The 13,684-nt window shown below is 35.6% G+C and overlaps 1 protein-coding gene across 1 annotated transcript in view; it reads right to left on the bottom strand.

The window, feature by feature from the left end:
- ANO3 (anoctamin 3) overlaps window positions 1-13,410 on the bottom strand; it is a 183,800-nt gene extending 170,390 nt beyond the window's left edge. Inside the window, exons 1-2 of the mRNA XM_007098476.3 lie at window positions 13,232-13,410; window positions 11,960-12,031 (exon numbers count right to left, since the gene is read on the bottom strand). The gene's annotated coding sequence lies outside the window, so the exon portion shown is untranslated. The remainder of the gene's footprint in view (window positions 1-11,959; window positions 12,032-13,231) is intronic.
- Window positions 13,411-13,684: the final 274 nt, after the last annotated feature.

Raw genomic sequence — 13,684 nt, 5'->3', positions numbered from 1 at the left:
ATGATCTCAAGGTTCGTGGGTTTGAGCCCCACGTTGGCCTCTGTGCTTACAGCTCAGAGCCTGGATCCTGCTTCAGATTCTGTGTTTCCTCTCTCTGTGTCCCTTCTCTGCTCCCACTCTGTCTCTCTCTCTCTCTCTCTCTCTCTCTCTCTCTCTCTCTCAAAAATAAATAAACACAAAAAAATTAAAAAATATATATCCAGATGCTAGGGAAACTGATAATAGTCATTTGTTTTCTGAACCAATATAAATTGGTAAAACTTTTGGAACAAAGTATGTCAATATGTTTTAAGAGCACAACTGGAGAGGAATCTTAAAATCATCTAAAAGAAAAAAAATCTATGTTCACAAGAATGTTCTCCCAAGTCTATGCATAATAAAATACAGGAACAATTACCATTTTAATAAATAGCAACTCCATTCTTCCAATTACACAGGCCAAAATCATGACTCCTCATTTTCTCTTATACCTAATGTCCTATCCTTGAGTAAATTTTGTTGACTGAGCATGAAGTATCATTTATTTTTCTGCTTTGTTTTACTCCTTAGCATCTATCAGTATTGAACATGCAATATGTTTTTATTTATCTTCATTTACTATGTATTTCCCTCACTAGGGTATTTGAGGGACAGTTTTTTGCTTTGTTCATTTTTCTTGTCTTTTTCGTTCACTGTTTTGTCCTTAACGTCTAGAACAAGGTCTGACCTGCCATTGCCATTCAGTAAAATTTGCTGAATGACTACGGGATTTAAATGTCCATCATTCTTGTCTGAACTACCTTCAAATTATATCTAGAAGTTGATAATTTACCACCATTGTAGTTTCTTAACCCAAACCACCACTCTTTCTTGGCAGAAGTCTGTGAGAATCTCCTAACCAGTCTTCCTATTTCTATATTTTGCTACTATCACATGATAGCCAGAGGGGCCCTTTCAAAGCTTAAGTTAAATTACATTAAACTTCTACTCAAAACCTTCCAATAGTTTCTTAGCTCCAAGTAAAAGTCATATCTACATCATGGCACCCTGGGTAAGCACCACCCTTGATGTCAAGTGTGCTCTCACCACAGAGCCTTTGCACTTGCTGTTTTCTCTGCCAGGAATGCTCAATCCCTATTGCAGACAAGCATCTGCTCATGTCACCACCTCAGAGAATCTCTCCTTGACCACTGTTTCTAATTTAAAACCTCCCATACTTCTTTGTCTCCTCATAAGTCTTTATTACTTTTATCAGCACTTGACGTAGAATAACACACACACACACACACACACACACACACACACAAAATTATGCATGGTATATATGTACATAAATATCAGCACTTGATATTAAGTTATAGCATAGATATATCACATATATGAATGCTATATATACATGTATATATACACAAATAAACATTTTTACATGCATATATGTGCTTGTATCCATATAAGAAACAGGAAGAGTATAGATATAGATATAGATATAGATATAGATATAGATATACACACACACACACATACACACATACATACATATAATACTTACAACTCATTAATAAGAAGGCAAATAACCCAATTTATAAATAGGCAAAGGATCTGAATAGACATTTTTCCAAAAAAAAAAAAGATATACAAGTGGCTAATAATCACATGAAAAGATGCTAAACATCATTATTACCAGGGACATGTAAATCAAACCCACAATGAGACCACTTCACACTCACTGGGATGGCTATAATAAAAAAGATGGGGGCATCTGGGTGGCTCAGTCAGTTGAGCACCCAACCCTTGATTTTAGCTTAGGTCATGATCTCATAGTTCATGAGTTCAAGCCCTGCATTGGGCTCTGTGCTGACAGTGCAGATCCTGCTTAGGATTCTTCCTCTCTCTTCCCTTCTCTCACTTGTGCTCTGTCTCTCAAAAGAAATAAAAACATTAAAAAAAAATGGACAATAACAACCATTGGTGAGCATATAGAGACATCAAGCCCTCATACACTGCTGATGGGAATGAAAATAGTGCAGTTGCTGTAGAAACCAATCTGGCAGTTCTTCAAAAGTTTTAACATAGTTACTATACGATTCCCTATACTACTCCTAGGTACATTCTCAACATAAATGAAAATATGAATTCTCAAAAAATTTGCAGCATTATTCGTAATAGCCCCAAAAGCAAAAGCAATCCAAATATTCATCAACTGGTGGATGAATGAATGAAACATACAATGGTATATTATTCAGCAATAAAAAGGAATAAAGTATTGATTAATGCTAAAACATGGATGACCACCTGGATACATTAGGTTAAGTGAAAATGCTAGTCACAAAAGACCAAATATTATGTGATTCCATTTATATGAACTGTCCAGAATAATCTATAGAAACAGAGAGTAAATGAGGCTTGGGGAGTTGGGGTAAGAATAATAGGTGACTGCTAATAGGTATGGGGACTCCTTTTATGGTGATGAAAATATTCTAAAATTGGTTATGGTGATGAGTGCACACCTCTGTGAATATACTAGAAATCATTGAGTTGTAGACTTAAAATGGGTGAATTCTATGGTATGTGAACGATGTCTCAATAAGGCCACTATATGAGGAAAAAAAAACAAGATTCTGAAAGCTTAAACAAATCATTTAATATGTTGAAGTAGGGAGCCCAATGTAATAAAAAGTCCAAAATAATAAAAACAACTAATAATGATTTCGGTGAGCCCAAATTAATCCTGGTTATGTCATTTATTAGATTAAAGGCAGTGGGTCAGTGAAAGTTTCTTACTCTGAAAATTTGGGATAATAACATCTTCCAAGAATTAAATGAAATAATCTATGTGATTTGTACACATAAGGTATTGAAGAAATTCATATTCTTTTCCTTTGATCTTTCTCTAAATTTATAATTCTAGTAATTAGGAATATACAAAACCAATTATTTATTTGGGGGCTACAAAAAAAGTCATATCATCTATTTTAAATGGACAGTAACGTAATTAACTGAGTATACCAATGAACAATTTAAAATCTAATCTAAAAATCCCTTTTTCAATCATCAGTAATATAATTTATGATGAAAACTTTTATTGAGACAAGTGAGAATCCATTAACTCTTCCAAGTTTTGTTTACAAACCAACATCGGCTCAAAACTCAAGGGGACCAATCAGGATAGGAGCCTCCTATGGCTGCAGCATAAACCTTAGAGCCATTTCCAAGAGTGTAATTTTAACCGACAAAGTATTCCAGCTCAATTCTTCTTTATTTTAATGCCATTTCATTACTTTGCTACATTGTAATATAACTGCTGGAGTATCTGGAAATGGATAAGGTAACTGTTAGGCAATTTTAAACATGTGTGAGTGATCTTATTAGATGGCCTCCACTTACTTCCACCTGTGCAACCTTCTCATCCGTGGCTAATGATAGTGTGTTCCAGGATTGCCAGAGTAGTTGGGGCCGAAGATTAAAATAATAATAATAATAATAATAATAATAATAATGGCTTAAGGTTATTTCAAAAAATTTTTTTAATGTTTATTTATTTTTGAGAGAGACAGAGACAGAATACGAGTGGGTTAGGGGCAGAGAGAGAGGGAGACACAGAATCTGAAGCAGGCTCCAGGCTCTGAGCCTTCAGCACATAGCCTGACACGGGGCTCAAACTCACGAGCTGTGTGATCATGACTTGAGCTGAAGTCAGACTCTCAACCAACTGAGTCACCCAGGCACCCCAAGGTTATTTTTATTCTTTATAATTTATATATAAATTTATATACACTAAAACCATTGAGTTGTACATTTAAAATCGGTGAAATGTAAGGTATGTGAATTATCTCAATAAATTATATTATATTTAAAAAATATAGAATTAAAATTATATTAAAAAAAAGATTCTCAAAGCTTAAAAAATTATTTAATATGTTGAACCAGGGAGCCTGATACAGTGAAAAGAGAACTAATAATGATTTTAGCAAAACCAAATCAGTTTTCACATTAATTAATTTTTAATTAACATGAGTATTCCCAATGTGCATTCTCTTTACTTGTATCTCACAAAAGCTCTTAATTCATTTCTGTTCAATCCCTATTTACCTTATAAGAAAAATATCAAACTGTAATATTGAGATCTCCATTTCATAAATCAGGAAACTGAGGCACAGTGTATACCTTTCTACTGAATGATATAGTTCCTGAAACTGGATCTTCTGACTGCTAATAAGTTCCATGACTTTAAAAATTATTAGTCTACTGAAGTGTCCTATGAAGAATAAACCTAATGGTCCATGTATGGTCTACTTAGTGGTTAGAACATGGTGGTAATGAAGATCCAGACTTATTCTTTATAGTCTTTCACTGCCTACTTCTTCCTACACTAGCAGTGTTCTAAAGTCCTGACACTAGCTGGTCACGGTGAGGTAGTGCCACCCCTCACCCCACAACTAGGCAGATCTTGAAGACAAACTGCTTTCCACTGTGTCAATGTGCCAGTGTTTATTCTATCCACATCCATTGTTCCATACATTCACCTAATCATCAATTTTCCATCTATCTACCACTGAGTAGACAGTATCTATTAGACAATATGAATAAGACAGATATAAATAGCAATTATCATCTGGTGAACTGAGTATAATAGTATTATAATCAAAGTGCTATAATAATAGAAAGTAGGAAGCATCTAAATTGGTATTTGGGAGGACTTCCTATAAAGATAATGTTAGAAAGGCATTCTCCTACTGCTTAAGAAGAGTCATAGCTATTAGGTCTTTAAGTGCTCTGCAAAAAGGTTTGTCAACACAACTTACATGAAAAAGAGGAACACAGATTAAGTTTTCTGTGAGAAAACAGAGTGCCGATTCCTAACAGGTGAGAAAAATCACAGCTATGAATGACATCATGGAAAGCAAAGTAGTAATGGAGAGCAGATTCTCCAAAGATATGTGTGTCAATATTCTCCTTGTCTTTCATCCATTCATCTATCCTTCCAGTGATGCTAAAAATACTCTTTGAGTACCTACTCTGTACAAGGTACTGTTTCTGATTCTGGGCTACAGGCACCAACAAGACTCACAAAGTCTCCTCTGGAAAAGGGAAGAGGGAAAAAATAAATCTTATTAATTCCTGGTAAGACCTCCTGAATCAAGATCAGGTGACACAAAGTGAAGCTTGTATGAATCCAGTTTCTATCAGCGTAGGGCCTTGGGGTAAGTGCAAGCTCATTATGAACAAACAAAAGAGGGCTGGTTGGCTACAGCACTGTGAGTCAAACGAAGTTTTAGCAAGTGCTCTAGAGAGATCAGGCCCATATCCTGTAAGGTCTCTGAAGGCTACAGTGAGGAGTTTACATTTTACATGCTATGGGAAACAGGGAGGATTTGAGTAGAAAAATGATGAGATTTAATTTCCCTTTTATGAAAGCTTCTTGTAACTGCTCTATGGAAAATAGACCATAATGAGACAAGCATTGGAACAGAGACAATTAGGAAGCTATTGGGCTGATCTACCAAGAGACGTGGCAGACTGGACAAGGTGTGGCTTGGATACAGCACTTGCAGCAGCAAGAGCTGAGGTGCGTCAGATTCTGAATGGAATTTGAAAACTGAGTCAAGAGGACTTACTTAATGGGGTTAATAAACAATTGAAACGATTGTAATTCCCTTAATTCTGTAATCCTGAACTAGGTTGGTAACATTACTACAAAGTTCCTTTCTACTCCATCTGAAGATGAAATGCTATTTGAAAAAAAAAAATTAAAACTTAGTGGAGATCATCTAATACTACAGAATGAAAGTAAAATCGTCCTATACTCATTTGACCATAACTGTTTTAAGAAATAAAATGAACATTCCACCAAGCTGAACTATTGAGCTCATAGAAAACAAATATCTTACCACTCTAGTATAAACCACTTCCTAAGGGACTCATTTCATAACATTAGCAAACTGTTTATTTTACAAGATTAGATGGATATATGTTTTGGTTGGTTGGACTCAAATTATGTTGGTTTTAATAAGCCCCAATTATATCATGTTGAAGTTATCTGATTTTGCTGCAGCATGAGTGTGGGCAGAATCAAGCATCAGTTACTTGTCAGTATGGATTTTTCTGTCTTTGTCATTTTACAGAATACTAACAACAGAAAGGGTGGGTGATGATGGCAGGGCTTCCAGGACTGATACACAAGAGTATCATTACATCAAGATTCCAAATTCATTGTTACATGGATTAGCACTTTCCAGAATAATTGTGTGTGTGTGTGTGTGTGTGTATGTGTGTGTGTGTGTGTGTGTGTGAATCTGTCTGTCTGTCTATGTAGGTGGGGGCACAGGGTGAAATGGTGCCCGGGCTTTGAAAGCTGCTCTATGAAAAGTAGAATTAAAGGCTCACAGATGACAAACAAACAAAAAAAAAAAAAAAAAATGAAGGATGAAAAACCAAATTCTATCTAAACCTCCCAACCTGCTTAGCTTTCTTTTTTTTTTTTTTTAATGTTTATTTATTTTTGAGACAGAGAGAGACAGAGCACGAACAGGGGAGGGGCAGAGAGAGAGGGAGACACAGAATCTGAAACGGGCTCCAGGCTCTGAGCTGTCAGCACAGAGCCCGACGCGGGGCTCGAACTCACAGACCGTGAGATCATGACCTGAGCCGAAGTCGGATGCTTAACTGACTGAGCCACCCAGGCGCCCCCCTGCTTAGCTTTCTTCAGTCATCTCGCAAATATATTTTGCCATGCAGTGTTACCCCCATCTTTCGCCGCTCACAGCCTCATACTTAATAACATCTTGCAGAGCTACTGTTCTATGGACATCGCTAACCACTTTTCACCTCAAAGGACTGACTGTGTGCCTACTGTGATGGTTAAGGTTTGAGAAAACGAGGGATTAAGACTTCCTGGGTTGGAATCTCAATTCTCCCTTGGCTAGATATATGGCATTTGGCAAGTGATTTTATCTCTTGGCCAGATTCCTCAGCTATAAAAAGAGGTTAATTGGGGCGCTTGGGTGACTCAGTCGGTTGGGCGACTGACTTCGGCTCAGGTCATGATCTCACAGTCCATGAGTTCGAGCCCCGCATCGGGCTCTGTGCTGACAGCTTGGAGCCTGTTTCAGATTCTGCGTCTCCCTCTCTCTCTGACCCTCCCCCCGTTCATGCTCTGTCTCTCTATGTCTCAAAAATAAATAAACGTCAAGTAAAAAAATTAAAAAAAAAAAGAGGTTAATAATAGTACCTAATCAAAAGAATTGTTAGAGAATTAAGTGAGATAATGCAGGTAGAGAGTTGTATAATAAGTGTTCAGTAAATTATTGCTATTCCACTCTGCCTTAAAAATCACTGGTTAGTGAAGATCTCTCCGAGCCCAGAAAAATTGGGGTGAAAGATAAGCTTACAAGTGAGTGAATAAAGCAATGGGCAAATATTGTTGAACCTCTATGATACCATGCTAGGAGTGTGGTGGAGTTATGTCTCTTCATTTATTTCAATAATCATGCAAAGTATCGATCATTAATTCCAATTTACAAATGAGACTACTGAGGCTCAGACTGTTTAATAATATGCCACAGTGACACAGCTAGTAGATACAACAATGAGAATTTGGCCAATGTCTGGCTGAGAAAGCAGCATTTCATTCATATATACTACAAATCCTGTTAGGCAAACTTAGTGAAAATGTCCAGGTCTGAATCAATAGAATCATGAATGTTCCTTCCTCCATAGCTATCATTTGGAACAGTGAGAAATACTCATCCTCAATGGAACTGACTACATGCAGTTAACCCTGCCACAGTATTGATCTTCTCTCATGGGGCAATTCAAAGTAGTTCACTTAAAAAAAAAAAACCACACAGCTATTAATTAGATGCATCAGTCAGTTTCCAAAAAATTGTATCAGAGCCTGTTGGCACTTAGAAATGCGTTAACCCACCCAGAAGCTGGCAGTCTGCACTCTAAAAGCAAAATTAGAAAATGTAACTTTGTTGAATTTAAAAGAGAGTATGTATTGCTAAAATACTCATGCTTTATTTAATTACACTCTTTGTATATTTGACATCGTTTTGCTGGATCTTTTCTGAAACACGATAAAATCATTCATGTTTTAGATATGCAGCTGACTCTAAAAGGGTACTTTCCAGCCAGGTGTTACATCCAGATGGATTCCTGGAATGCTTGGTGATACCACCATCAGCCAGAGCTTCATTCTCACCTTCACTGTAAAGGCAAATACCTTGTATGTAAATGCTTTAATCCCATTAGAAGCTGTGATGTTTCTTTAAATGGAATAAATGGTACATTGACGCTGGGGGTGCTAAAATATTGACTATGGGGTACAATGCCTGGAGAGACAGGAACACAAGTCAAGTGTGTAGATTCATTGGGATACACTGGAATGACGAGGAAAGAAACACAGAGTTAGGACACCCAATTACATTAAGCATTTAGTGACAGTGTTAACATGTGTGATGGCAACCTATCAAAATAAGATGCATAGAATTGAATGGAAAGGTTTGCATGGCCAGAGTTATTGTTAAGCTATTAACTAGTATTAATTTGGGAGAATTATTAGTGAAAGATGCTTTGCAAACTGTTATCATTTGTATGGATGTTTTGGACAAGGTTTTTGCTCTTGTTTTTGTCTTCTTATTGGAAAATAACAATAGTCACCATTTTCAGAATTAATTACTCTGGGAAAGACCTTTGTACTCTGATAGAGTGCATTTGTTCTTATGAAAAGTTCTTTTTGATATTGATGTTGTATATGAAAGGAACCTGCTAGTGGTTGTCTTCCTTTAATTAGGAAACTGAACAAGTCAGCACCGTTTCTATGCCACACACACAAAAGTGAGTATTATAAGAAACATGACTAATTTGTAGTAATTCAAAATGCTACGATAAATGACACAGCTCATTGTTTGAAAAATTATGAAAAAGTACCTTAAGGATGTCCTTAGAGAGAAATCAGGATACATGTTTCAGGCTAGAATTCTTCATTCTGGCTACCTTTAAGACTTATCTGGGGTGTAGTTAAAATTATAGATCCTGAATTCACTTCAGACCAATTAAAACTGATTCTCTGGAGCTCCCAGCTGACTAGAATGTGCAGCCAGAATTGAGAATCACTGATGTAGGCAATGCAGCCAGGCCACCGATATGCTCACTACTGAAAATCTAGGATTAACTTTCTGAAGGTTATAAATAAATTCACGCTGAGGTTGTAAAATAAGTGTTGGAGCAGAGTGATGTCAGTAATGTCCTGACTTTATTTTCTTTCTATTTAGTTTATGAAAAAGAAAAGCCCCGGTGTAAAGGCACTGCTCATGTAACAAGGCCAGCAAGCTACAGATCTGAATGTAAATCTGACTCAAATGAAATAAATCTTGCATGATAATAGCACAGGGCAAAAGAGAAGGTTAAGTAAAATTGTCTCTGTTATAGGAAAAATAAATAAAAATTATATTGACTCCCAACAGAGGGTCAGGATAGAATCTTTCAGTATTACTGTTATTCCAAATACTGGGTGACTATCAACCAGTTTCCAATTTCAGTTTTGAAAACTATCCATAGAATTGTGTGTTATTCTGACTGAAATACGAGCAATTTTCTCTACTTACCAAAAAAATTCTGATGTGAGTTTTTTCTTTACATATTCTTATTATATAATATTTGTTTATGTTGTTTATAGAAAACAAGACAATATAGGCAGCAAGGGGAAAGAAACAAGCACAAATGATCTTACTGTATGGAGACATGCATTCTTAGCTAGCATATTGGTATATTTCTGTCTAGCTATTTTCCAATACGCTTTTAACTAAAATGAGAGAAAGTCTGTATTTATATTTCAGCTATTTTCCCCCACTCAGCAACATGTCATGAAATGTTCAATAGTACAATTACCAGAATATTCAATTTTCTTCCATTCCTAATTCTTATCAAGAAAGCTGTGAGGAAAAATGTTGTTTTTTTTTTTTCATTTATGATACTATTTCTTTTTGGGGGGGAATAGATTTTTAAATGTAAAACTGTATTTAGTCTTTAAGATAAATGCTCTATAGGTTTCATTCTTTGGCTCATCCTTAAAGAGCTGTTCATCATCAACTTGTTAGCAAAGAAACAAAGATCAAGATGGTTGAATGAGCTTTCAAGTACATTGACTATCCCTTGCTCTGGAGACTTCATTAACATGATAATAAATAACTTTCAAAAAGTTGCAACAGTTGCTAGTGTTCTTTTATTCTTAAATGTAAACAGATGAACAAAGATCACCAGAAACTCCTGGAAATTCTACAGCCTAAAAGAGAATGACTAATTTAAGTAGTCAGAAAAATGGATCTCAGCCACAGTAGACTTAACCTTAAAAATCAAAGGAAAACTTAAGATAATCACAAGTGTAATTAGAGAGATTAGAGATGTTGTGTTCATGAAATACAATAAGATGCTCTGAAAAAGCTAATTCTGAAAACAAAAAAGACTCTTGGAAATCATATATACATATATGACCTCACCCTTCCCCCAACACACACACACACACACACACACACAGAAATGAAAAGTCATTTGGAAAGTGCAGGAAATCTTCCACAACTGAGGCAGAGGCAGAAATTAAAACCATGAGATGAAAACAAATGCACACACATGCATGTACCCACACCAAAACATTATGTTGTATAATTTTGTAAAACACAACAATATAGTAAAAATGCACAGAGAGAAGAAAAAAAATCACTGACGAACAACAATCAGACAGCAATTGAGGTTTTAGCAGTAACAATGGATGCTAGATGGCAATGAATCAGTCTCCAGATTTTGAGGAAAATGATTTTTTAATGTTTATTTATTTATTTATTTTAAGAGGTGGGTAAAGAGAATCCCAAGCAGGCTCCACACTGTTAGTGAAGAGCTCATTGTGGGACTTCACTTCCAGATCTGTGAGATCATGAAATCATCGCTTGAGCCACCCAGGAACCTTGAGGAAAGTGATTTTTAGCCTAGAACTTTATAACTAAGAAAATAAAATGAAATTTAAGAGTGAACTGAAGTCACTTCAGACATACAGTAACTTAGAAAGTTTGCATCTCACATGAGCCTGCAGAGGTAATTGCTTAAAGATATACTCAAAAAAATGAGATTGAAAAGTAAGAAAGAAGAGTATGTGGGAAATTAGAAACTGGACTGAATCCCATAATCCAATGAGAAGCCAGTGAACACCAAGAACTTTTTAAAGAAGAAGAATGAGATAAAGATATAAAAATAAGAATCTGTAACATATGGGAATATTTAGAAGATGAGGTGTTTTCTCCTCTCAACAAGAAAAAAAACCCAGAATCTAGGAAAATAAAACTAACTAAAGTTCGTGGTACAAAGAAGAAAGTTTAATGTGGCATGATTTTGAGTAATAGATGGAGGGCTGGAAAGGGGAAACAATTCGACCTTGACTCTAGGGATACTCAAGAGTGGCACAGAGGTCATAACAACTTGGAACTGCCAAAGCATTGTTTGCCAAGAGACAAGAGATATCATTAAAATGTGAGAGAACACGATATAAAGGTATAAATATACTATTTAAAGCTACAAATTTAATCGGCAGAGAGATCTAAAATTTTAAATGGCAATATAACTACGACAATTTGAAAGGTTATGCAAAATCTTCATCTGACACTACAGGGGATTAACAGATACTGCTGAAATTTGAAACAATCTAGAAATAACAGTATTAATGTGCTTATTCACAGAGAATTGAAAGAAAGTGTCAAAAAATTCTGGGTTATGAGAATTGTTCGTTACAAATCTTCTTCTACTACTTGAATTTCAAACTGTACCTGAAATAGCTTAGTCATTTTTTCACCTTAGATTGTTATACTCACCCATCAAATACTAAAGACCAAGCATGCATCTTTTTCTTTAAAAATAATGTTCTAGATTTGAAGAAGGCAGCTTACCTTTGGAGAGGGGATAAAGGAGTAGGAAATACTAGAAATCAACTTACCCAAGCAAAAGTCACTGAGGTCAGCGAAAGAGCATTTGAGCACAGAGTCTTTGTTATCCTCCTCAGCATTAACTGGAAAAAGAAAAAAAAAAAGACATACATTGTTTTGGGAAATAGAAACATTAACGTTTAGAAAAATGACCATGGTGGCTGATGTCCAAATGATAGCCAAACATAAAGAAGCTTTTTTAAGTTAACGAGTTGAAATTGGTTAATTAAAATTTCACTCAATAAGAGAAATAACTCAATATAGAGATATATTATATTATCTATATATTATATATCTATATATTATATCTATTATTGAGATATTTCTCAATAATTATTGAGAATATTGAAATTATTGAATATTGAGAATATTGAAAATATTATTGAGAAATATCTCAATCATAGATATATCTCTATTATATTTTAATACCTTCATTTTCTTGAGTAATTAGCTACTAGAAAAGTAGTTATTGGACATGGATGTAAGCTACTTATAATTGGTAGTGATTTCACAATATTATTAAAAAGAGAATCTTGGTATTTTCAAGTTATCCAGAGGAAGAAATAACCCCAAGGAATCACAAAGGAATGCATTCTCATAAGACAAAAGTATGGGATGGGAAAATAAAAACATACCTCACCCACTGAATGACAGAGGGCTTGGTTGTACTTTGACTCTTGGCTTTTGTGAAAAGGAATTGTCTAAAAGCATAATGGTGTCTCAGATTGGCAGATGTGTGGAGAAGGGTGACCAGGGTGGCCACATAGTCTCATTAATGCGGAATTTAGCTGGCACTTCCCTGTATTTCAGCCCTTTTAATATCTATGACTTCAGTGCCAACATCTGATTGCCAACACTTGTCCAACCATATCTTCCCGCAGCCAAATCTTCATTGCTTTACTGTCAATATTATATAAAGTTTTAGTCTTTCTTTTTAGGAAACTGATTTTATTATTGCTGACATATTCTACTCAGTTACTGGTTATAAATTCTCACGAGAAATGATAATGACCTAGCAATTCAGGTAGATGGTCTGTCTGGTCCTGCAAACAGAAAATATTAGGTCCAGGTTCCCATACGGTTGGCTACTTTCAAGGCAAGGAAGAAGCAAAAACACATCTGGCCAACCACTGGCCTCCCATTAACTAGTGTACTGTTGTTTCTATGCCAGCCTTCTTGCAAAAGAGCTCTAATAAATACTAGTAGAATGTATGAAGGAAAGAAGGAATGGCTTGAAAACACTTACTCTGCAAGTTGAACAAAAGAACAGGATAGGCGCTCACCTTGCTCTGCTTTGTCAGCGGAGATTAAGGTCACAGAAGTGGGAGCCTGAGATTCACTCTCCGTTGACTGGAAGAGAGAGGTGGATTGGCTCAAACTCTTTGAGTAGGCATAGCTCTGGGCAAGGCAAGGCAGGGATCTCCGGGACGGTTTTAACGAAGTTTCTTTTGTTATCTCACTCTTGCTTACATTCATACCTGCAAATTCAAAATGGCAAGTTTTAGAAGTGAGAAATAATCAGCAAAAGGCAAAAAATACATTTTAATTCTTGTGATGACTGTTTCAGGAAAGTACTCTTGAAAAGCACCACATAGGGACTAGAACTAATTGAGTTCATTTTGTTTATATTTTGTCAGGGAAAGTGAGAAATTTGTCAAACAGTTCTGAGAAATAAACAGATTTCAGCTGACATTTATCATTTTTTAATTTAATTTTTCTTAAGTTTATTTATTTTA

Source organism: Panthera tigris, chromosome D1 (assembly GCF_018350195.1).
Source record: "Panthera tigris isolate Pti1 chromosome D1, P.tigris_Pti1_mat1.1, whole genome shotgun sequence".
Classification (NCBI taxonomy): domain Eukaryota; kingdom Metazoa; phylum Chordata; class Mammalia; order Carnivora; family Felidae; genus Panthera; species Panthera tigris.
This window is presented reverse-complemented; position numbering and strand designations above follow the sequence as displayed.